This window comes from Gallus gallus, chromosome 5, assembly GCF_016699485.2.
Source record: "Gallus gallus isolate bGalGal1 chromosome 5, bGalGal1.mat.broiler.GRCg7b, whole genome shotgun sequence".
Lineage (NCBI taxonomy): Eukaryota > Metazoa > Chordata > Aves > Galliformes > Phasianidae > Gallus > Gallus gallus.
In genome coordinates this window covers 29,224,353-29,251,788 of record NC_052536.1, presented here as the reverse complement: position 1 = coordinate 29,251,788, position 27,436 = coordinate 29,224,353, and the positions used below count along the sequence as shown (strand labels likewise).

General features: G+C 36.1%; 1 long non-coding RNA gene across 6 annotated transcripts in view; it reads right to left on the bottom strand.

Annotated features, from left to right (window-relative positions):
* LOC107053494 overlaps positions 1-27,436 on the bottom strand; it is a 236,712-nt gene that overhangs the window by 104,907 nt on the left and 104,369 nt on the right. For all 6 annotated transcript variants that reach the window (XR_005860233.2, XR_003075261.3, XR_005860234.2 and 3 more), the window contains one exon: positions 25,688-25,757. This is a non-coding gene — a long non-coding RNA (uncharacterized LOC107053494). The remainder of the gene's footprint in view (positions 1-25,687; positions 25,758-27,436) is intronic.

Below are 27,436 nucleotides of genomic sequence, written 5' to 3'. Positions count from 1 at the left end.
ATAAGAAAGGAAGAAAGAGTGCTAATCAATCTCAAAATGTCAGCCACATAATTTCCCTATGAAAATACAGCAATACATACAAGGAAGAAAAAAAAAAGAACCTGCCTCTGCTTTTTCCTAGGAATCTTGTCTTCACATCTACCAGGGAAATTTTTCAGAAAGAAAAGGGGGACAAGAATTTTTTCATCTCAGCTTTTCTTTATTTTCTTCTTTGAAATTTGCAATTGGATTGATAGTGTAATGAATTAAAGTATTATTAAAATACATCCAAGTTTGAGAAAATTCCTTAGGCAAGAAAAGCAGACCCTTCTGAAACAAAGGCAATGAAACTATGGAGGAATGGAAGAGGGTGGGAGCAGAAGCTTCATAACTTGGCAGTTCCTACCTCTTCAGAACAGGCACTTTTTTCAGAGAATAATTTTATTTTCAAAAGCCTCAGAAGGAGAAGTAGGAGTAAAGGTGCCTATAAGGCAGGGTGAAAAGCTGTTATCTGGATGACCAACCCCAGTACTTAGAATCTGTCACAAAACCAGTGCTTCCTAAATGCTTGTAGTATAACCTGGCAAAACACACAGAAGCCTGTTGAAAAGCCTCAAATAAAATACTAGAAAATAATATATAGCAATAATTAAGAATACTCACAGGAAATACTGGGTCTGAAACTTTCATCATCTATTTCTGATTAATACCACTGTTTTACATTTATACTTTACCACTGTTAATGGAGACACTATCACTGTTTACTTGTGAGGTAAATATATGACATTAAAAGCAAACAGAACCAGATACTTCTGAAGCAAGACACATCTATAGTAAACGAAATATTTGACAGCTTATTTGTACAGCTCCAGAATCAGGATCTAGGCATTGGTAGAAATACTCCAGTCAGATACGGCAGATAAATTCTATGACAGTACTCACGATTGAAGTGGGAATTATATAGACTGTGGAGATGGACTTCTCAGTCATATTCGAACAGGAAATTAGTTGTACTAAGCACCTATTTCAAGAAGCATAATAGAAAATCATCATCATTTGAATTATTGACTGGAACTTGTTTGACTCCTCATAGAACATACTGTTCTTTCTTCCTGAAGTTGTTTTGACATGAAAACACCATCATCTCCGAAAATAAGGGAAATGTTTGGTGCCAAGGAATGCTAAAGCAATTTTGGGGTCTGAGGGAAGAAGTGAATTGTGATAAATATTCATAAAAGGATTTTCACTTCAAAATGATAAGTTTTACCATTCTAACATCTGAGGTGAATAAATGAACTTGCTTTTCCCCAGTTTCCTACAATTAAGATTTTAGTAAAAGGTTCCAATGGGTTGAATTCACATGCGCATGCAAAAACAAAGTCTCTGAATCCTGTAAGTTTTAAAAATTCTGTCTGCCAAGCCTCCTGCAATTCGAGATGAAATTGCCAACAGCTAAATGTGGCAGCTCTTGCTGTATTAGGCACTGACATGAAAATCCATGGAATGTATCTTCTGCCAGCAAAAGCTCTCATTCTGTAATAATTGTTCATCGTTATGGTATATTTCTGCCACTGATTTTGGCATATTTTTTAAAATTAATCTTTGGACTCCTGGTAGATAGTTTCAATGTATAACTCATTTAAAAAATGACTCTTCATTAATAAAATAAGATTTAGATTCAAACTGCTTTAAATGTCTGCAAATTAAGCACAGAAACCTCTGGAGAACGAATACAGGGGAGGTGATAACAAAAATTGTCTTGAACTCTACAATTTCAGAGTTGGCATCTCAAGTAAAGGAAAACAGAATAGGATTATAAAACCGTAGTTGTGACTCGCATTTTATTAGGCTCAATTTTGTCTAAAGTTGAGCTGAATCGATAACAGGTTTAGATAAAATAATGTCCAAACTAATATATTTTTTTCCTTTAAAATAATTTTGATAAACTTCAAGCATCTCAAATCCTTGCTGAAAATACCAGGAGGAAAGGACATAATTATGACATTTTCTAACAGGCTGAAATCATTATGAATCAGTCTTGTAGGCAGTTGTAAGAAAACCAGTCTCTCAGATACAATGCTTTTTTGTTTGGATTTATGGATACTTCCTAAAGAAAATTCCCATTTGTGTTATATTCAAACATACTTTAAATTACAGATCTGCAAAAAACTTATAATTTAATGTTTATACTGCATAAACACTAGTCTACAGAATTCATAGTTTACTAATACTGTTCACTGAAATATCTTTAGAACATATTTCTATATCTTTCTACATAATGTAAAGTCTGAGATGCCAGTATTTTCCCATAAAAACTGATGCATTTATAAAAAAATGTCAGGACGTGCCAGGTCCTTGTCAGTTCTTATTCTTTCTCAGCTTTGCTTGCCTTAATGAAAGAATGCATGTTCTACCTTTCATGCAATCTGCCCTGCTGCTGCTTATTCAACAAAACCCCAAAACTCCGGAAGCCTGGAATAAGCTGCAAGTAAGAACTGTAGTCAACCTATTATCTTTTTCTTAAAATTTTGGAAGTCAGACTATCCTGATTTCAGCATCTCAATTCACAGAGAAAATCAACAGAAAATACTACCGCTCAGGTAGTTTTAATTAGTGGCAAATTGGCATTTGGACAGCAAAGACAAGAAGTAACATGAACTTTTAATGCACTCCAGAAAAAAAAAAAAAAAAAAATCCCTTCTAGAATGGGAAACTACTTCAATAATCTGATTCTATGTGACTTAGCCTACTTAATACTACAATATACCAACCCTGATATTAGCTAAAGAACTAAACACACTGCTCAAGCAGGAGCTTATGTCCTACATTATAATGGTCCAATAAAATTAACTTTGTTCCCAAATTTTCTGAAGAAGCAAAACCAAATGGTCCTGACAACTTCTCTAAGCTGATTTCAATCAACTGACAGAAGGCAAAGATGCTGCATTTCTACAAGTTTCAAAGAGTTAGACTAAAGGATAAAGAAAACAGATTTTATTAACGTATTATTACTTTCCACTGAAATCAAGTAATTCATATATGTCACAAATTAATAGTCTGCTACTTGTGTAACATATTTCATCATTGGAGTTTAGAAAGAAGACAAGGGAACATTAAATATCTCATTACTTAAATGCATAAAGTAAATATTGAATCTGAATTTACCACAATGGGATTATATCAAAAGTATCTGAAACATACACAAGACAAAAGCCACTGAAACATTATCTGCTTGTCTCAACAGGATTTTCCTAATTGTCCTCAATGTGGAATACAAATTATAATTCCATAAGAGGACTGGATCCAAAATAGCTTCAAAAGCTGAGCTTTTGATTCAATAAAAAGGGCAAGAGACCAACCTTGAAGAATCCAACCAAAGAATCATGAAAAAGAAGACCATAATGTCATTAGACAATATTATTCCCTTCCCCTGCAAAATTCTGAAGAAATATCTCCCAGACTTGAAGAACTAGCTGTGGATTGATAGCATTGTGTGGGAAGAAAAGTTCATGGATCTACCCACAGACAAAACTTCACATCTTTCTAGAGAAAACTTGATTGATTCTAGAACACCTTAGTCAATTTACAAAGCAAGCTCAGAATGCTTCTGAATACTATGGTTCTGTGTGAATGAAAACAACATGCACTATCCCTAATATAGCATTTTAAATCCAAAGCTTAATTAGATCTCAGAAGTCAGGAAGAAACAGGAAGCTCTGGTTTTAAAAATTAAATAGAATACCAGTTCTGTTTATCTCCCTGCTGATTACCTAACCCGTACATGAGGGATAGATTCAGCATGGGAGTGGAGAAGTGCTTCTGCTGTTCTCTAGCTGCTCAGACATCCTGACTGATATCACAAGACATGAGCTAATAATTCAGCTGCTTTGCTCTGGCAGGTATGCCTGAGCTGATGGAGAACATTTCTGTTGAAGAACTATTCACACTGGAATTTAACAATGAAATTGCCTTCAATGATAATCGTGTAAGTCTTATTAAAATTATCAAAAGATGGTTGGAATTCACAAGCCACTGGGAGGTCTCCTTGTTTACCGTCTCCTGGAAAACTGCATGCTCTCTGTATCCACCTCTAACTATCCTGTGTAACATGAATTCCTGTGGAACAGTGTATATTGCTACCAACTAGTACTGCTTAATATATTTATACTATGGCACTACATGTGTAGCTTTAACACTAGTGTGCATCCTGTAACATCTTGAGGTTGTGCAGGGGCTTTTAAGGGTGAATTAATGCCCTCCTGACTTTGACAATGATCAGAATTTGAGGTAGATTTCATAGCTACCACACCCCTAGCGGTGGAACTGAAGAATTACAACAAAAAACGAAAATAAAATAAAAAATTATACCTGTATCATTCCCATTCCATTTACTACAAGAAGGTCAGAGAAGTTTAGATGTATTCTGTGTGCAGAAACAAACAAAGCAAAAGGTTCTACATCAGTCTGAAAAGAAAAACAGGTGATGCTCTGTGTCTGTTCCTGATTGTAGTACAAGAAATTGCAGCAAAATTTGATTCACAGATAAAAAATAAATGCCCACTTCAGATCAGACTTCCTTTCCATTTACCCTACGTACAACAATAATCTGACTGAGCTGCTTGAGAGCATGCAACACTAATACTATCATTAGAACAATAAAAATAATTTTCAAATTATATTTCTCATCTTAGGAAGAAAAGCCAATGAGAATAAGGAGAAAAGAAGCATTTGGAAATTCCCCAATGTAACAATATTTGTGCTCACGTAACTTAGGAAAATTCATTCATGTAGTAATCATGAGTTTCTAAATGTCTGTCAACACGATAATGATCTTAGAACATATTTTGCAGTCTGCTAATAAAATTGATTAATAGCCCAGAAGGACTGTGCACTTCGCTGTGACATGGAGGAAATAGGTAATGTTTAATATTCCTAATTTTATAAGCCCTGTTACACTGAGGGTAATAATAGTGTATCACAATATACTTTATAGGAACTGAAGGAACTACTTACTTGAAGGGAGAAAAGAAAAGGAAAATAAGTAAAAGAGACTAGTCATGTTTAGTTTCAAAACAGTAACAAATTGAATCTGACAAAACCAGCACAGAAAAGAATGGCTTAGGTGGACATTTTCTTGTCAGATGTACCGTTCCCTTAGTCTTGTATTACTCCACCACTGGAAAGCAGTCCCAAGAACATTTAACCTGGATTTGAGCCAGCTTCTCTAATGTGTTTGCAGGGGAGTCAGGAATTATACCTAAATAGCCTAAATTTTGTTCAATTTCATACATTTTCTTTTGTTCAGTGATGTTTGAGGGACCCCTTTCACTACATCGGGTGAGCTAGTGAAGGGAGTCCCTCAAACATCACTGACCATAGCAGTGGAGCTGGACTTCCAGTGATCAATGACCTTTCAGTGTCTCTTTGAACCCAAACCAATGGAGGGAAGAGGATTAAGATTTTTAACTACAACTGTAAAACAATGTAGACTAGCTTTAATTTTGTTTGTATTTCTACAGTGTTTTATCTTCTTAATCTCAGTATATTTAATACATCATTTTTCCTGTGATCTGATCTAGAATCTTTTTGTTTTCCCAAAAACAAGACTTAGGTTTTAGGAATAAAACCTGGTGTGCGCATTGCTTTACAAAGATTTAATCTTCCTACGTGATGATATCATGACTTTTGGACAGCAGACAGCGTAAGTTTATAGTAATATATTTAATAGAAAAAGCATCTTTTACTATACTCATTCTTTGATGATCGTTTAAGATGGGGGCTGTGAAAATAAGATAAAAGCAGGTAAGAGTAAACATGAAAATAATTCCTCTAAAGTGACACAGTAAACAAGCTATTACATGATCACAGTCAGTGATTTTGTCACTACATTTTCTCTGTGCAAGTTTTCTACTACTGAAAATTTAAAGTGATATGATATTCTCTGATTATACTTAGAACAAGCAGGACTATTCATTTTAAGAAGAGGAGACCAAGTCTGCACACTTTCAAAACTATGAAACATAAAATCCCTTTTTCTTTTATACTCTGCAGTTTCATTTTACAAATAAATAGAAGGCTGTTCTGGAACCTCATAAGGCTGCAACAGGTTTGAATAGTTACATTGCACTTTGATTCTTACTAAATACCCAGTGATCTAATTGTTGGCTGATACTAGTGTTTGATGAAAAGCAAGTGATTTTGTATTTTGATAGAATTTTCTTATATTTATATTATTAATGAGGTAACACTGCTAACACAGTTAACATCTATTTCACATTTATGACGTAATTTTCCAACAGTCATTTCCAGTTTATTTAAATTTTGGGGTGAAAAAAAAACAGCAAAGTGACCTATCACTGTTTGTCATTTACAAATGCTTCTATTTTAACTTGGCTGCATAATCTGTGCATGAAAAAGCTGTTCCACTTGTGTGAGTGGAGACTAACATTTAGAAAAACAGTCCAGAGAAGCAGGGCTTATAGGTTTTGCTTCTTCTACTCCTTTTTCCCCTTATCTGCTAATTGGCTTGTTAAACGAATTTGCAATAGCTACTTATGGTCTATTTTTTGGATCTGTTTCCTACCAGAAGTGTTGGGGATTGTGCTCAAAGTCTTGGAAACTTCTTATTCTTGAACACTCAAACTCTGGTCCACTCATCATCTCAGGTCTCCAAAAATGCAGAGGAGGTATACATCTTGCCACGTTCCTGTGATAATATATAGGTAATGCCAATGAGGCCTGTCTCACGACTATGATGGAATATTTCTATGATAGAAACATTTGGGGAATTAGAAATTATTTTGTAGTAATATGACTGGGAAAAATATAAGTAATAAGTACGTAGTAAGATCTTTTTGGTTCTGTTTATCTAGTTATTGTCTACATGAAGTCCTGTTACGTAAGTTGTATCTAGAAGACACCCATGCAGTGAAGGTTGCCTAGAATTTTACATCCAGTTTAACTGAAAATGACAGCCTTAAATACCACATGACTGTACTTTAAAGAAATAATTTGTGGCGGGAAGAAAAATGATGTCTTTTTTTTTTGCCTTCTTATGATGTGACAGCATTCAATTCTGCATCTATTAATAATTAAAGTCTTAGAGGGGAAGGATGAAAAGGCAGCATCAATTCACGTTTGTAATATTCTTCTTTCTTTCAACACATCCATGGGTAGACTGAATCCTAAGACGTAGAAAGTTTAGATCCATATCAATTCATTCAACTTAAAAATCCACCTAACAACAACAATACAACCCTGAAGCTACATGAGAAAAAATGAAAAACGGTATGTTTGATTTTTTTTATCTATTTTTTTTTTTTTTTTACTATTCACATATTCTTTGCTGATTTGTATTTCATAATAACCCTTGCCTTTGGAAAGTTATGTCTTTTGAACAAGCCCCATCATTTTTACTTCTTCTTCTTTACATCACCTTTACTACTTCTTCTTCTCTGCAAATTCCCCTTATTCTTTTGTCTTTCCTAGAAATTTCTTTAGAATGAATTTTACACAGACAACTTGTTGAACTCTTGAGCAATGAGAAATTATATAATGTGATTTAATCTTAACACTGAAGAAAGAAAAATCCACCATATCTACAAATTCTAAATCTTTTCAAAAGATTCCTATAAAGCTAGTTAGTTATCTGCTAAGGGAAGTCCTCACGAGTTTCTTATGGATTTTTTGAATACAAACTATAGAGAATTTTGATGGATTTGATTTTGATTTTTTCTACATACACGTCTAAGACTCACAAAAAGAGAGGCAAACTCAAAAAAAAAAAACAACAAAGCAATGCCTTTATGAATTACACAAAAATGCTTCAGAATTTGAACAAGTTTATATTTTCAAAATACATCTTTTATAAAGACTATTAAAAAGTTTGTGCCCTTCTTCCCCCTTACTGTTATCATCTCAGGAAAAAAAAAAAAAAAAAAAACACTGATCAATTCACCTGGAATACGCGCTATTTATTATGCATCATTAAAAGTGTAAATGATATAATACACTTCAAACCTGTGCAGAAAGCTCTATTTTCCACTTTGGCAAGAACATCTACAATTAAACCCTGTACAGTCTAATTCAACCTCTTGGATTCAGAGGCAGATGCATCAGAGAATGAAATATACCTCACAGCTGGCAAAAGTGCACACCAAGGATAACAGGATTGTTTTAATTGTTCATAATGATTCCTCATAAATCTCCCAATATTACCACCAAAATATGTATTGTAATAAAGCAACAATCTATTTCCATCTGAAAGAAAAACTGCTGTGTTCAGTTCAAAACTAGGACTACATGCCTAGTTTTGGCCATTTCACAAGAATACCTAAGCCTTTCATTCTAGTTGATTAGTTTTAAAGCTATAAGTATTTAAAGCTTTTGTTTATTTAAAATTATTCTTTCCAAAAGTCTTCATAATTCTCTGACTAATAGATAATTATGCATTTTTCCACAGAATGTGTTAGAATAAATGTCTCTTTAATCTTCTCTAATTTTGGGCCTGAACATGCCACCTTGAATTTAATTCATCTCAGGATTTTTTTTTCACACTTACTTAAATCATTGTTCTTACTACTCTCTGCATTTAGTTCAAATGTTTCTCCTGACAGCACCATGTAAATTTGAATCTTCACTGAAATGTGAGGTTTACTTATACCATTTTTCCCCCCTTTTTTGTCATTTATTTTTTAATTTTTACATCTCTGCAAATCTTCCAGGGTTTACCAGACTTCTGAGGAGCAAACACAAGCCTAGAAACAAAATGTTTTTCTTTAATGGATTTCAGAGCCCATTCTCAGTTACCAACTTGCCTAACGAGTCACATTCAGATACAGCCCAAACTTGTCAAAGGAGTCTTATACACCCAACTTCCTGCTTGCATCATTCCTGCCAGTCAGGCAAACATTCTTAGGCATACCAAAGGGTATGAAGGGTATCACCAGAAAATATGGTGAACTCAGCTCATTTGAAGCTCAGCTGATCTCAAGCAAACAGCCATCAATAGGAACACATGAAAAGCATAATTATAGGAACTAGAAGATTATGAGCCCGTCTGCTGGCCCCTCTAGCAACACCACATTATATCTCCATCTGTACATGTGCATTCTGGATTTGCCATTGGTGAGGGATGTTTTAGAAGACTGCAGAGTCCGTTTTAAACCGTTATCCACAAAAACACACACGTTTAAATGGCTTCCTCACACAGCATATTTGTGTTATAAGTTGCCTCACGTGTTCCTGATTCTTTCTTTCAAAGGATTAGTTTTTATCAAACTCATTCCTTCTTATCTCAGTATTCTTATGTTTGAGGAAAATACCAATTTCTGCTATTGCATTTAAAAAAAGAAAGAAAGAAAAATGAACAACTGTAGTAAGAAATAACAAGCAAACTTGGAATACCATGCTGTCACAGCATAACTCTTACTCACAGTGCTCTGTTGTTGGATAGACAGCTCTTAAACAAGGTTAAAATAAACTGTCAGCACTCTTTCCATCACTGAAATAGGAATAATATTGTTAAGCAGTCTTAGCCTTATTTTCTGTTACTGATTCTTCAAGCAATTTACATTCTCCCACTACTCAACATAGATAGATTTTTTTCAATTCATATCACCACTTGCAGTATTCCTTTGAAGCTTTAGTTAGAACCTGATTCACTCAAAGTATTGCTAACAAATAATTACCGCTTAATTATGCCTTTCTTTACATCTATTGAATGTTTCTGTAGTAGACTTGTACATTTCCTCCTGTGCTTCAGTATTTATGAAATTAGACCCCAGAATTATATACGTTTCCAAATTTATCTTAAACACAAGACTGAGCAACTTGCAAAGAACACACCCACAGTTCAATTTCAGTGATGGAAAGAGCATGTTCCTGTGTATTCGGGTCTTCGCTTTTCATTATCCTTTATTATAGTTTAAAAAACTGCAAACACACAAATGAGGCACTACATAATTTTCTGTTTGTTTCTTACTTTGCTTAATCAATTTTCTACCAAAATATAAGGGTGCAGGTAGAGATACTACTATGTACATTGCTGGAAACATTCAAGAGATTGACAATCTCACTACCTTCTCCTGTCCCTTGATAACAAATTAATTTGACAAAAGATTTTCTATCAGTGTTTGATTTTGATTTACTACTGGAGCCTCCCCTCACCAGTTTCTCACATTGTGGCACTTGTAGCTTACTGAAAAACATCAGATCTTCAGCAACTCTGAAGATACTGACAACATACAAAAATTAGACTTGTTGCCGAGACTCAGACCAAGTAACACATGCAGGAACACTAACTCCCTCCAGCTTCTCTTTCCAGTAATTCAATTTATGTATGAAGTTATGCAGGCCTGCTTCCAAAAGGAATTTGAAAAAGAAATTCAAACTTCAGAATTTCATCTTTAAATTGTCATCTCAGGGAAGACCAAAAAGAACTGTGGCCACTAACACAGGATGTTTCATCACATGAAAGGGTCAATGGATAGAAACGAACCATTCCTTGTCTTTGTTCTTGCCAAACACATCACATCCAGGTGTTAATCTTGAGAGATACAAATTGGACCTATTTGTCTATCCTCACGTGACTCCATGATATATTCTCAAGCTGAGATCTGGGGCTTTTTAATAGCTGGAGCTCGCAGAGAGATCATTCTTCCTCTGTTCACCCATGTGCTGCATGTGCAAGACATAACTTTGAGAACTGTAAATATTTTCTGCTGGACCATTTGAGCAGATATTTTTACCGATAAAAGAAAAAACAATTTTTTTCCTTCTGTTGCCAACCAGGGGCTAGTTAAGCAGTTAAAAGCAGTAGGATGTGGTTTACTGACAAATTCTGTCACTAAGCTCTGCAGCACTGGCAACACATCTTATCACAGGCAGATATCTCCTATGGAATTTGCTCTCTTGTTTTTTGCCAAATCCCAGCTTTATTGACTTTCAGAACACAACATAAATCAGCACATGCTGTTTTGTTTTCATCTGCAGCTATTTGGGAGGTTTTGTATTTCATCCCAAATCATCTGCAGCAGAGCTCTGTGATGCTTATTGATGTTCTTGCTGTATCATTTCTAACCTATTTTAACTGTTTCTCAGAAGCAGCTGTCAAAGTAGTATCTGGTATAAAAGTAATGAAGCAAATAATAACTCTGATTTCTGCCACCAAGGTAGCAGCAAGCCCTTGAAACAAGAAGATATCCTTTGAATGTGAAATCATATATTGCACTTCTTGCTATGTAAAACTGTTTGATTACAGAACAGGAAAAAGTTAACAACCAGCAGACATGCACTACCAGACTATTCAAGTAAATGTATAATGTCTCTTCGAAGGCATTTCCAATGTGAAAGATCTTATCCTAAAGGCAGCATTGTGTTTCTTTTATTTAGCTCTTATGCTGAGCAGCCCTGGACCACATTTCAGGAAATGTCTTAATCTGGTCACTCATCACATGAGCAGAGGAAGGCTAAATCACTCAAATGTTCACTTTGCAACACTGAGAAACACAGCAGAACATTGCACTTTGTTATCAATGCAGAATTCAGACTAAAGACATTCAATCTTTCCAAAAAATCTGGTCATGGAGCTCAAAATGATCTTAATCTTACTTTGTCTCTGTAAGACTGCCCTGAATTGTGCACTACAAGAAAGACGAAAGACATCAAGGCCCTGGAGCACATCCAAAGAAGCACAACGAATCTGCGAAGGGTCAGGAGTGCAAGTCTTACAAGGAGAAGCTGTGGAATGGGGATTGTTTTGTCTGGAGAAGAGGAGGCTCAGGGGAGACTGTATCGCTCTCTACAGCTCCCTAAAAGGAGGTTGTGGTTGGCTTCTTCTTACAGGTAACAGCAATAGAATTACAGAGAATGGCCATAAGTTGTGCAGGGGAGGTTCAAGTTGAATATTAGGAAAAATTTCTTCTCAGAAAGAGTGGAGAGGAGCAGGCTGTCCAGGGAGGTGGTGGAGTCATCATTCCTGGAGGTTTTCAAGAGCATGGTAGATGTGGCACTTAGAGACGTGGTTTAGTTGGCGTGGTGGTGACGGGTTGATGGACTAGATAATCTTACTGGTCTTCTCCACCTTAATGATTCTATGACTCTATGATTCTCTGGGTGAACAGGGGTGGGACCGGACGGACCCAGAGATCCATGCTAGCAGCCTCAGCCATTCTGTGAAATATACATGCTTCTGTAATCATGTGAGCAGGAATACCATAGCGGTGTATCTCCCTCAAAGAACTCTGAGAGTTTGCTTTGTTCTGTCTCAGATAAAGCAGGGCAATATAATGTTGTCACAAATACTGCAGAGACTTATACCATTCTGATGCTTCCAAATTTGAGCTTCAATCTGAAGCAAATTTCAATTGTGCAGTACTTGCCAACTGACTTCTTAAAAGATGCATTCACGGAATTCCATAACAACATTAGAAAATATCATGACAAAAGCATTAAAAAAATACCATAAAGCTATATGTATATATGTGTATATATATATAAAACAGATACAGATTGTACTATATTATTTTATGATAGAAGAAATATAAACTTGTGCAGCAGCACTTCCTAAGTAAGATCCTTATTTCCAGACAAAAAAAAGGTGGCTAACCTATTCCCTGAGGGAAGAAATTAGGAATAAAGGGCAGCATCTGAGTGTAATAGAACAGAAAAAGGATCTGAAATTTCATGGGAGGTCTATGTAGAGAATTATAGAGCATCAATGGAATGGGAGACTGCAGTTGTAGAAAAGTTTCCTTCCTTTTTTCCCTAGAACAAAGACCTACAACTAGAAAACTATAGTGAGGGATGAACAAGATTCCTCAAGCTAGAATTGAGGAAAACTGAGAAAAAGAATGAGAGAAAGGAAAGTGCCATGTAGAGACTGGTGCTAAAGAGCCTGCTGTACTACTCTGACATCTCACCTAAATATGAAGAATGTTTGTTTTACACCAACCATTTGTAGTCACAGGAAAAAAATATTATTTTGGGGTTTTTTTTAAACCTGTTGTTTGAACTTGAGAAGTTTTAGCAAGAGATGTCAACTTCAGTCTCCCCCACAAGCCCTGAGCAATTTATTTTCTGCGCATGCTGCTAGTCTTGCTATGAAATATTTCCAAGGATTTTAGTTTTGTATGTATAAACCAACAAAAAACATCCTGAAACATTTACTTTTTCAGGAAATAGAACTCCTGTTTTGTAGACAGCAGTACATATGCCTTATGAACTGTGAAATGACAATACAGATCCAAGGACAGAGCTCACAACAGCAAACTTGCAAATGTAGAATGAAATGCCTGAGATAGACAGGAATGTCTGTCTGAAACGAGGCTCTAATTATTGAAGTCTCAAAATAAAAGTGTAAGCCATACTGATTATTCCTGTGCATTTTTATATGAATATATTTCTAACTGCTAAAAAGCAAACTTGTATACAAAATTTCAGTTAGTTATGAAAGTTATTTTGTTTATTTAGTGTAAATTAAAAGCAAATTATAACGCTTTTAAACTGAAAACCTGATCTAATGCTGTTTCACATCCAAAGCTGATATGTGCTCTTTACTGACTTTCTGTCATTACAGACTGAAAACTTCAAAGTCTTTATAGCCTAAAGGGAGGAATGTTTTCCAAGATGTGTAAGCCATTTGAAGGTTTGCAGTCAATAAAATTCCTATGACAAAAGTGGTACATGCATCAGTGTAAAGAAGCATGTCTCCTTCCCTGCAACTTAGCCCCTGATACAGACAAGGCAGACTTAGCACGTGTACATAAGCACTACACTGCATTTGACCTAAAATATTCTGTCAGCACAGACAAGCAGCCTTGGTCCACAACACCCCAGGGCATGGTGGATGTTTGCTCAGCAGCAAGCACAGGCAGAGAAAACAAACTATCTGTGTACATCTGTGTCAGCACATACAGTCAGCACTTCTGACTATTGTAGCTGTCTTACACCACTCCCACTTATCTTTCAAAACGCACTCCTATGAGGCACTTAATTGGCTCTCAAGGCTCCTATATGCCCGTAGTCAGCCCTGAAGCTATTCTGTAGGGATGGACCTATTGAACCTAACATCAGCAGGGGAGGAAGTCAGTGGCATCTACAGGCGGCCTATACCCAGCTTTAGATTCACCCAGCATATTCCAAGGCCGGGACAAATACAAGATTTACAAGTGTTCAAAAGAACCTTCAATGGTTGTTTTAATAGCAATAAAAATTGTAAAAAGAAAAAAAAAGTAATTTAGTTATTTAGTATTTTATAAAATACAAAAAAAGATAAAATATACAGATAATTCAGGAAATATTTTTTTTCCACACAATTTGTGAAAAAACATACAAGACCTTCTCACAGCTGCAGATCATAAAACACTGATTGGATTAGATAGACATTCACCTCTGTCTGGATGGCTACTAAAAACATACAAATGAATGAAACCTTAAATAAAAGGCTTCTAATGCTATTTTTTTTTCCTACTCTGCACAAGAAAAAAGTCCAGCTCTCTATTTAGAAAAAAACCCAAGCAAACATAAAGCATTCATTTCTCTTAAATCTATTTGCATTCAAAATCTAAGACAAAGGCACAAAGTGCCCAGCGTACATTGTCCTCACATAAGGCCCTAAGTAGGGAAGTACATGTTCTTGGTTGTGATTTTGTGGCCCTGTGTATATACCACTCCATTAAACAGATCAGCTCTCTCAGCTTATGGTTATTGTTCTGAGATAATATGATATGACAAGTCCAGATGTTTGAAACTGTTGCAGCAATCAAAAGACTGAGAGTGATAAATTACTTTAAAGGACATATTTAATTCAATTTATAGCGGATTTGGCACTGTAGGAGGTACGGAATTTCTAGCTGAGTATGATACAGAAACCATTGAATGCTCTAGGGAACTTTGCAAGTCAACTTGTGTAAGGCAGAGGACACTGTAATAAATCTGGAATCCTTTATATCTGTTAATCAACAATCTCAGCATCACATTGTTATCACATGTTGTATTACTCTAGATTTGCCTAGTCTTGAAATAATTAGCAAAAAAAATGTGAGAAATTCATCAGTGCTACGTAGACTCACGGTCTTTTTATTCCATTCTGAGTTTCAAAGACGCATGTAACACAAACTTCAGAGAGTAATGATGTAGATGCAAATTAATTTAAGTTTCTTTATTATTAAGGCTGTTCAGCCATATATGTGAGCTGCTTGTTTTCTCCTGATTAAGGGGAACTTTCAGTTCTGCTGCTAGGACATATAACTATGTCTACAAATATCTATATGTATGTGTGTGTATGTATATATGTATATTTCTATTCCAAAATCTATCAGAAACAAGTGTTTATTGAAATGCGTGATCCAAGCAGGAAGACATGTGAAAGGAGTTTTATTTTTATGGTAATATTTCTGCCTAGAGTCATTTTCAGGATCTGCACTATTTTAGCTCCTTCATTCCCAACAAATGAAAGGTTAAGTTCCACTATACAGTTGGGATAATTAGGGCACTATTCTACAGACATGTTTATATAATTGTTACATCTGGAGAGAGAGATACTGCTACAGAATGAGACCAGACCTTTCCCTTACCTTCAGAACTGAAGAAACAGCCCCAGAACCTGTCTCCCTGCCCCTGCGTCTTTCCTCTGTGTGTGAAACAGCGTTTCTTCCTGTAATTTAACCTTTTCATTCACTAATTATAAAATGCAAAAAAAGTTGCCCAGAGAGGTTGTGGAGTCTCTCCTATGGGAAAGAGGGCTACCAGATGAGCAAAATCCAGGAGACCTGATGGAATAAGGTACACAGCTAGGACAAGATCATGGATGGTCAGTGACTGTTTGGGAAAGTCTAACAGAGAAAACAAGTGCACACGACTTGTGAAAAGCAGTTGAGGATGCTGGGTTTGCTTAGTCAGACAAAGAGAAGGCTAAGAAGAACCTGTAGTTACTTGGAGGGAGCTAAAAAGATGACAGGCTCTTTTTGCTAATGACAGCTGGTAAAACTCAAGAAAATAGGTACAAGGTGTGATTTAGGTGGCTCAGAGTGGATAACAAAAAAATCATTTTTTACCAGTAAGGTGGTCACTGGAACAGTTACCCCAAAAGGCTAAGAAATCTTATGTCTCTAAGAGGTTTTTAAAACTTGAGTAGATAAAATTATGACTGATCTGACTGCTTTGGCAATAGTACTGCTCCACGGGGAGAACTTCTGTGGTCCTTTCTAAAAAGCGTTTCTGTGATTCTGGCATAACTTTGCATATTTCTTCTGGAATTGTTATTTAAAAGGTTTTTTCTTGGTCTTCTAGTGAAAAAGTTTTCTATCCAAAACAGGTCAGTAAAGCACATCTGATCACTCAATTTCTCAGCCAAAGAATTGAGAACTGACCAATTTCTGCTAAATTAAAACCTCACCATTGTTTCCTTGGATAAAAATGGAACAGAATTTTAACAGTATTACTTTTTCTAGGTTTTTCAGGAAGTACTTACAATCATAACAAAATTAATTACAATTCAACATAGTTTTCCATGAAGAGAAACAAACATTTTCCTACTGTGCTCAAGTTTGCTTCCACTAATGCTCATTGTGAAGAGTGTTTCTTTTTGCTGTTCTATTTTAGTAGAGACTGTTTCCGTACCGATGTGCGGGAAAATGCTTTTCCCTAGGGAAGTCAGGGTGATCTTTATACTAGGTAAAATCAGACATCTTTAGGAAATAAGATGGGATAAATATGTGGGGATTACATTCTGAAAAAGGACAAGTCTGGAGCCGTTTTTCTGACCTTACATCAGGACTCTAATACTGCAAAGCAATCCACTAGCCATTTTAAGACAGCAAAGCAGGAGACTTATTCAAAGTAAGCCAGTAGTCCTGCCCTGAAAATAGTGTTCTCTCACAGATACGTTTCCAAAACATAATTATGTATATACGTAATGCTACTGCTACAAATCATGGACATATCTTTCAAAGCAGAGAAGCTCTTGAGGTTTAAGTGACAGCCTTTCAGGCAATTTGGATTGGAAAGAGTATGCTGCCCTAGGCAACTGCCCTAGGCAAACTGGATGAAGGAATCATAAGTGGAGTATATTTAATGGAAGCAGCAGCTTTGAGAAAGTCACTAGTTTGTCTGGTGGCTTAACTAGCTGACGCTTCTTGTATGGTATGGTATGTCCACTACACAGGAAATTCCAGTTCACTGAGGCCCATACCAATGTTACTGTTGTATCACGTGTTAGAGGATCAACAGTTTGTATGGGTTTCTTTTTTTTTTTCTTTCTTTTCTTTTTTTTTTTTTTTTTGCATAAAAGGAAAACAAGCCTACATATCAAATACCAGAATAGACAGATCGTACAAAAATTAAGGAAATAGGAGGGCAAAAAAAAAAAAAAGGCAAAGCTATTTTTTTTTAACGAAAGCTGTGCAAAACTCAGAAAAGCTCTAGAAAATGGACTTTAAGTAAGAACCTCCGAACTTATTAATCAAACAATTGAGCATTGTTTCAGCTGAAAAATATGAGAACAAACAAGGAACTCTACAAATTAAACAAATGTGAAAGCAGCTTTTAGATAAAGTTAATTATTCTCTTGCATTCCAAAAATCTCCTGCACCTGGGGTCAATATCCAGACAGTAAAATCTTCTTCTTAATCACTTTCTTGCTCAGCCTCCACTTTACAAGAAAAGGAAGAGAACTGAGAGATGCGCATGGAAATACTGTAAGACAGCGATGTTCCAGAAGTTATTCATAAGAACAAACTTACTCTAGCAGACTATGACTTATTTTTTTGCATACACTAATTAGGCTCTAGTTTCCTGACACTGAACATGCAGTTTCCATTCAGTAATATCTGCAGATATGCAGGCTCTTTAAATTCAGGTTGCCTTATCTTAGATATCTGTTTCTGTTTACCTATACTATACTAAAGGGCTAGATCCTCTAAGATATTCAAGTACCAACATGAAATTGATGGAATATGAGTGTCCAAATATTTTTGTAGATTTTATTCTGAAACCCACATTTCAAAAACATCTGTGTTTTCCTCAGCTATTTGACTCCCCATTTTCATCCTACCAGTACTATTAGGCCATCCAAACATTTCTGGGAGGGGAAAAAAAAACATGACAGAATTTTTATTTTCAGCGCAACCTAGAGTTTTAATACTGTATTACCAGCAATAGATTTCAGAACTGGTAATTTAGCTTTCACATTGGATTGAGTTTTGTCATTCACTAATACTTCTTGTTATATTTATTTGAACGTACTTGAAAGAGCTTATCCCACCACCACCGTTTACTGGCTGTGCAATAAGTATCCTGACTTCAAGATGGTACATGACAGGCACACTCAATTTGTGGCCTGTGGGCTGCATGCAGTCTGCCCCTCGCCCCACACTGTAAAGGTGGCAGCTCTTCCCAGCGGAGCAGCCCAGGCACACATCCACTGCCCAGGAACAACCAAACCATCAGTGTGCTGTTAGCGCTGAGTCGACTGAAATCAGGGCATAGGGAGGTCAGCGCTGTGCAGTGCTGCCTCAAGTGATGGCAAGTAATTGTATGCATTTTGATATGCATGCAATTGGCCAAAAACAGTACTCCGAACAGCAAAGAACACGCAGCCTTGCTTTCTGTTTTGATAAAGGAATTTGAAAACAAGTGTCAAGATTGCAAAAAAAAAATTTACATTTCTGAGACCATTTCCAGCTGATATAAATTTTCAGTGCAAATTTGCAAATAGAAAGTATAGAGTTGTGATCACATATTCAACTCCAAAATCTGATCATGTTTCTTTCATAGAGACTAGACTTTCATAATCCCACTCTCACTAGAGAGAAATATCCTCCACTTCACAATCACACATTATTCATACCATCACTTCTTGGCAGCATGCACATTTTGAACAATAGTTGTCAAGGATAAAGTACAGGAAGAGTAAAATTTCATCAAAAATCTCTGATAAACACCTGTAGAATTGCAGCCACTGCCACTGAAACCAACTAATGCATTGGTTTAACAAAAATGTTGGTCAAATATCCCAATAGGATTATGTTCTTGTTCCTTTCTTTTTTTTTTTTTTTAATGTTTTAAGAAAAATATTACAAATTAAAATGTTGTGTTGCTTATATATTAACAATATTTTAAATTTAACAAGAGCTGCTCTGAAAGTAATGCCTCCTGTTTAATTGTGCTGGCTTGTGGATGTCAGTGGCATGGCAGTAGAGGTTGAGCCTCCCCACCAATATTCCATGACATTTTGTTGCCATGCGGGTTTTTTTTTCTTTTTGGACAGGTACAAACACAGAGGATAATTTCATAACAGATAAATATATTATACCGAGTTTCCACTGAACATTGTTCTAAGTCAGTGAGAATACTAGGATGATGTAATCTAATTTTCCTTAATTGAGCAGCCCCACAAGCTGTGTATTACTTTTATAATATGAAAGTATTTAGTCAATAGTTGAATATTGTTATTTATAGATGCCTGGACAATAAATCTTATCTCAGTACTTAGTGCCATCATGTGCAGTGTTGGAAAGCATTGGAGTAGCAAATATTACTGCTTACTCTAAGTAGTAAACATGACTCTGGGATTAAAAACCTGGGGAAAAATATGTTAATTTAATAGCTTTTGATAATCTTCTAGTATTGCTGCCCTCCTAAGACAACCCAGACTAAAATATTACTGAACGAAAGCTGAGATTCTCCAATACACAGCAGGACTTGATGTGACACTGCATCTAACATCTGTTAAAAGGATGAGAAATGAGGCAGAATACATTCTAGGACAAAATGTTGAAATTAAACTGAAAAACACCTCCAGAATAAAATATACAGTCCACTAACAGTGGGACTGCAATCAAAGTCATCCACAGTATTCAACAATCTGTCCTCAGCTAGTTATGCCAGACTGCCTCCCAGCTTGCATTTGAATGTCACGAGTGGAAAAGAATCCATCCATTTGATTATATTTTTCATCTATTTCATTTGTACCTAGAAATAGAAAGCAGAATATGCAGGTCCATGCCAAGAGAAAAGTTCACTGTTTGAGATTCCAGGTAAGTGCTCTTACTTCCTTTCTTGGTTTGTCATCACTAGCTCAGACACAGACAAAAAAAAGTAAAATGAATTATGAGTTTCTAAAATATGCAAAGTACAGAAAATGAACAGCTTTTACTACTTCTGGCAATGCACACTTAGGAAATAATCTTGGTTTACATCAATTGTCACATTGCTTACAGAATTTATGATTGAAAAGAACTCAAAACAACGCATAATGCGTAATTTGATGCCTATTTCCAGTAATACTGAGAGATAATCATAACATTACTATGTCTCAGCATAACTAATTTTGGCTTGGAATACGACATAACTTCACTTAGACAGACACAGAATGATGGAAATAAATCATGTGAGGAACTGATAGACACTACTGCCAACCTACCTCACATGTACTCTGCAACAGATGTATGATAAAATAACAGCTACTACAGTAAACACAAAGATGTATCTATTACCTGCTATAAAAAGACATTCAAGCCTGAAAGTGGAAGGCATGAATGCATTTCTTAGAACTTCTCTCCCAAGGAAAATTTGGCATGAAGAATAAAAAGGAATCCCTATAGAGGGCTAGGTTTTAACAGACCTTGAAACACATATGACACTACTTACACCAGGACAACCTTCGCTCAAAAGATGACACACACAGCAGAAAAGTGTTACCTCCCTGACTACAGAGATGTAGTCAGGTATGTATTTCTCCCATGCCAAGCAGGAAGTTTTCAGAAGTCACCCCTTTTTTTTTTTTTTAAACCTTTCCATCTTTTACTCTGGAAACAAGTTTATTCTCCAGGGAGAATACCAACATTCTGTTACATCCAGATTCCATACAAAGAGGTCTAAGAACCTACACCCAAACTCTGAATTGAAATGAAGCATTTTAGAGTTAATTTTATTTTGTGACTAAAGAAAAACTAACAATCAAAGACAAATGTAATCCGTCTCCAGTAGAAACACTCCTGACTCCGTACCATGAAAAATCTGCACTTCCTAGCTTTTGAAATTCTAGCAAGCTTGTGTGCGTGTAAACACCCACAGACAGAACTCTGTGAATAAGCTGGAGGACAACAACATATTAAATCTGTCATCACAAGCCATGCTAATTCATTCTTAATGCATCCATGACTAACAGAAGAAAAACAAATCAAATCCCAGCTTGATTACACAATCAGCATTTCAGCCAGTGTTCTATAATAAGGTGTCTTCAAAGATCAGACATATACACTGAATTTTTAGAGGAGGATCCTAAATTAAAATATTGGTTTTGAAAAGACTTGTGGATCTTTTGAAAGATACAAGTTTTGAAATTCTCCAGATTGCGAGTTATCCAGGAAATATGAAACTGATGTCTCTGAAATAACAATGAGTTCATCTCCTTTTATATGATTCCGCACAAATGTTTCTGAAGAAGTTTTATGATTTCGTTAAATCAGCACTGATAGAATAAGAGCATGTTCATGTTAGAACAGCTAAACGTTCTGGGGCTTTCTGGGTTGCAGACAGTCACATAAATTGCTCGCTAAACTTCAATAACAGCTTTTGCCATAACTAACTCAGATATCAATAGCTACAACACAGACAAAAGCTTTGGTCCACTGCATTCCACTGCTTGCTTCAGACAAAACGTATCAAATCAGAATTCTTTCTTAAAATTAGAATAGATTATTTTAGAACCATTTAACAACTACGTTGAATTTTTTTAATCAGATGTCTGCATAAACTACAACCTGTGTTGCTAATTTCAAGGTCCTGCTAGCAAACTGCCTTCCAAATTTCATAGTACCCAAGAGTTGCAATACAACAAATATATTCAAACTTTGTCACGTGTGAAGCTGTGTCAATTAAAAGAAAGCTATGGCAACAAACTGTCACCAAGTATTCTTCCCTCATCCTGGGAGCTTTAAAGAAAATAATTTCCCTGGAGAACCAGAGAAAGTAAAATAAATAGGAAAAGAAGAAAAAGTAATGGAAATTCCCTTACACTATGGTATTTTAAAGCCTGACAAGTCATATAGTGGATATGGCACAATCTCTACTGGAAAACACTCAAAATGAATGAGCAATCCCAACCAAAACTTTCCCCTGCTCTTCTGTTTTGTGAAAGTGCTACTGATGAACAGCAGCACCAGCTGCACCACCACACACAGAATCATAAGTCAGGATAACAAATTCTGCCACTGGTTTTATCATGTAGTAGTTGTATAGCACCTGCTACAAAGTAAGAATTCTTCTAGTTACATTTTCTTGTCTGTAAAGAGGAGGACTATATATTACTTGCAGAGTGGTATCAGTTGCCACAACTAGATTCAAATTGGAGTCAGTGAAACAGTATAGGAATAGTGCCCCTACTATTCATTTTAATGAGTAGAAAAGGAATTAAACTGGAATCATTACCACAGGACAGTCTGGTGGTTTATTTCACAACTGCTAATACTGCAACATCTGAGGGATGCATGTGGATATCAGTGTATCTGCAGAAGTTCAGCAGGTTGGATTCTTTTTCCTCGGCAACATATTTGAACAACTTTTATTGAATGTAATCTGCTCAGTTTGAATAGTAAAAGCCAACTGCTGCCAGGAAATAAATTCAAGATGAAAGCCTGTCCCAGGAAGAAACATTGAGCTCCTTCTGGGCAGAAGTGCCTAAAGAGGAGCAGAGGTATTATTCAGTGGTGCTCTGTCTGTCCTCTTTAAGGAAGCACATAAAGGAACTACTCCACTGAAGAGACCAAACAATATAATTCCAACTTCTTCACCAAATTACTGTTTCAGTCTGAATATGAGTGGTCTGTATTCTAAAATCAAAAAGAACTTATTTCACCTGTAATTGTACAGAGCAGAAGTGAGGAGGTGTTGACATAGCACATTTTCTTCTACATCTTTTTGAAAAGTTCTGCATTTATAAAGTGTACCAGAGTGTACAAAACTTTCTAAATTTTGTACTCCAGAGTAGAAAATTACTGTTATTACAATTCTATTGTAAGAGTATCAGATTTATATATACTTACAATATACATACTATATATATATACACACACACACACTATATATAGTAAGTTATAGTAAATTATATAGTAAGTTACTATATATACTATATATAGTAAGTTACCAGAATTAATATGGTTTAGCACTTTATCATTGACCAGAACTCCTCTTCTCTTGCGGTTTCTTAAAGAAATAAAGGGCACTGAAAACCTTATTGAGAAGGCTCTTTGTCAGGGCTGGGCTTCTACACAATCCATTTTGGATCATACAGAATCCTCTCAAGATCAGCCTCTTCCCACCGTTATTTTGTTATTTAAAGTGTTGGATGTAACTGCACAAAGGAAAACCCTTATTAACTGACACTGTTCGTTGATTTGTTCTTACAGTTTCTCAATGAATTGATCCAGAGGATAGAAAAAAGAAAAGAAAAAGAAAAAAAAAGATCTTTCTTAAAAGTGTTGAAGAGAAATGTAGGAATAAACTCTCACCAGTGCTTTTTAGTTTATGAAAAAAACTTGGTAAATTGCAACATCATTAGTTATTCAACGGTAGGTTCATCAGAATATTTTACCCATAAAAACACTGCAATCAAAAACCATTTCCAGCACTTCATCTCTCTCTCTCTAGCACTTTCTTTTCTTAGCTTAAAATGTTACTGTTCCCTTTGATTGCGACTCCTAAATTGTTCATTTCCAGGTCCGTAAAATACACATAAGAACATTTACTTCCATGGTAAAACGTCCTGAGACGAGTGGTTAAGACAATTTTAACATGGCCAACATTACTGCCTGGCTCACTGCATCCTCCTATGTTCAACCCATAAGTATACCTTGAAGAAATTTTAACTAGCATTTAAAATACAGTTAATTGCTTTGTTAACAGACATATCCATCTGACAGGCATTAGAATGATTGAGTTTACCTGCTGACTCTTAAAACTCCTGTTTCAAACACAGCCTGTGAGCCTACAAAGCTCCATTGTTTGCTTCCTTATAGGTGATAATGAAGTTGGCATCTAGTTCCCACTGCTGAATGGTTTCCGTGAGGCTTTGTAAAAGTTGTTTGCTACTACTTATATTATATAACCATCTTAGTTTCAGCACGTATAAAAGCTTGTTCTTGTCAAATACCTTATCTCCGAGATTGTATTAATAACTAAACATGAGTCATGCTAGGTATCAGACATGTGTGCACTTATACATGATACACTGTAAGGATTTTTCTAAAAATCAGTTAAATCTGTTAGTTAAGTGCATTGTTCATGCATTATCCTATGACTTGGGTGGCCCTTCTTTTACTGCTATGTAAGTGGCCCTGATGCACTTCTGACTATACACAAGCAAACACTGCACTGGAATCTAAACAGAAGATCACAAGCAGCCTGGATTACCAGATAGGAATCTTGTCTTGTCCAGATAATCATTAAATTAAGATTTAAAACTTGTATTATCCATGTTTAATAAGTCAAGATGCAAAGCACTGAGCATTTTGACCTGAGTCCAGCAAAATACTGGATCACATGCTCAATCTTAATTACATAAGTAGACCTATAGATATCAGCACAGTTAAGTAGGTGTTTTAAAGCTCAGTTTTATCAGTAGCAGTCTTCAGCATTGCACAAAATTCATTCAAAGAAAGATCTGAACATGGGGTACAATTACCTTGATGAAATATGTATCTACTGTAAGAATAACAAGGCATACCCATGATAGAGTACTACTTTTATGTGAGTGGTTTGAAAATTAGTATATTCTTTAAACGTAGCTCAATCAGAACCGGCATATTCTATCCAAGGAAAAAAAGAGATGTCTCTCTCTGTGGTATACCAGAATAAGAGTAAAAGGTATTCTAACAAACAACTTAAAAATACAGATGCAAATTCACCACAGAATATCAGAAAGAGATCACAAACTTGCATTGCCTCTGTCACCCTCAACAGACAGAAGCAGTGTTTATGCCCCCAGCACACTGAACTGCAGCTACCACAATGTTCTGAACAATAACACTGATATCTTATCATTTTTTAAAGCTATACTTACAAGGTGGAAAACCTAATAAATGCAAAGCAGTTCCGAAGAACAAACTCACCCCCACACAAAAGTCTTTGCCAGACATTTTTAGAGGAGATGAAATAAACTATATCTTCAGCAACTCTTTTATGCCTGATAAAATATCTTACCAAGAAATAGGGATATCAAGAGGCTCTTTTAATCAAGAACTATCTGGGACCATGAGTAGTTCGCAATCCAGCCTTCTCAAAAGGACTCTATTCTTCCATAGTCCTTTGTAGTTTATTTTAATATGAAGATATTAAATGAGTCCCATATGTAAACTCGTACCCATCAGTCCTTGGAACAGGATTTTAAGCCTTTACAGCCAATAGCGCATCTCAGAACATCGGGAGTAGCCATTCACCTCATTTTTGCCTGAAAACACTAGCACATCCCTTCTTGGCATGAAATTTACTTGCACAATTCTATTCTTGTGATGTTGGCATTCCTTAAATATTTTGGGCTTCCTCTAGACATCTCCTCAAAATCAGCAATTAAACCAGACAGTCATAGTGGTTGCCAATAGCACTTTGTTAACTAGCTAGACTAGAAAGCATTTGCATGGGAACTGGAAGATTTGAGCTGAAATCACTCACGTCTGAATTCACTGCAAAGATTTGGATGATGGTCTCCTACCTCTCAGGTATCCTTTCAGTAGTCACTCAGCCAAGCCTCTTTCAGCCTCCACTGCTAAAGATCTTCTACTCTGCAAAGTAAAGTAATTAAATATTAGCCAGGGTAAGGAATAGAACTCAGGCCACTTCCATTTGCAGACAAGTCTCTAAGTAGGTTGAGAAGCCATTCCTTATGTTCACTGAACATTGTTAGTTGTGATATAAAATGAATTGCCTTCAACAGCATGCACAAGATGCAACCCACACTCTGTGTCAAAACGATGGGACTACCTTGGCCAGGGCCTGGAGCACTGCATGCTCAGGGAGGAGTTCCCCGGCTGACACCCAAGACGGGATAGTTCTGAGGAGCTGTACAAGAGGACAGATACAGAATAAAAGAGCAGAAAACAGCAGACTAACAAGGAGCAGAGAGCAGCAGGCCAAAATCTATGTGCACAAACTCAGGCTCCTGCACCATTCCTCACCTCAATGGAGGACTAAGTGTAACCCATAAGGAAAATGAGAAGTTGAAATTAGGAAAGGGGGAGGAAAGGCATTTGGCTAAATTTGAGCCTGGGGAAGGAGGAAGAAAGGTAAATTTCTCAACCAATATCTAATCTCTGTTGAGTCCTTTATTTTTTTCTGTACAGGCAGAGTTGTGTATGTTTACTAGCTTGCTGCTGACAATCATACCATGTTTTGTGCTCTATTGCAGTCAGCATCTCTAAAACAAAAACAACAACAGAAAACGCAGCATATCAAAATAAAAAAACGAATTCAGACAAACAGCTTTTTTACATTGCTAGGACAGTTTAAAGTCACTGAGGTCAAGCAGCGCCCACCCCTGAGGTTTTGGCTCCAGAAAGTGACTAACTCCTCTTATGCAAATAAACAAACATCTATCTGTTCTTGCATCTATACCTCAAAAAAAAAAATAAAAATAAAAATAAAAAAATAAACTGTAAATAGCAAAACTTAAAAGCTCCTGTGAAATGCAGCATGAAGCTGTGAAAAGAAGCATACCATTCCACTGCTTGCAGTAATTTCAACTGCAAACTTGAGAAGCCCAGCTGTGTTATGACAAACAAACCAGCTGAGATTTGTAATACCAAAACCCTGCAAGTCCAATCTGACTGTGCAGACAGAAAGGCAGGCATACAGCTGCTCCTAACGCATGCTAAAAATTCTTGGTACCACAATGCAAGTGATCTGCAATGAAAAATATCAGAACAAGCAATCCTCCAAGTCTTGCTTGAGATTTCCTTCTTAGCCTGACAAGCAGTCAGTCCTCCCTGCTTCTTGTGCTGTACTGAACACGGGTATTTTTGTAAGTCTGAAACAAGGATGAAAACAACGCTTTCTCACTGAGAATATTTTTGAGCGGTATTTCAGAAGTTGTATGCAAACATGGTACCAGCTCCTTCTGACAGAACTCAAGGGCATTTGCAGCTATTTAGAAAAGCAGTCCTTTGATGGCTCCTAAGGAAAAATCACTTCAAACTTTGATGGAAGCAACAAGTTCAGTATGAGAATTTGAGCCGACGTTTTAATGAATGATACAGACAGGCTTCCAAAAATTCCATACTTTTAATTTGCTAAGAAAACATTACTACACATGAGGGGAGGAAATAACTGTCCTCAGAAGAAAATTCCACACAGAATTTCTGCTTCACCCAGGGGGTGATTTTAGCAATATATCATTTCCTCAAAAATCCACAGCTCTGAGTAGCATCGTTTCTATAACTTTCTCTACCTTCTTCAACAGACAGAG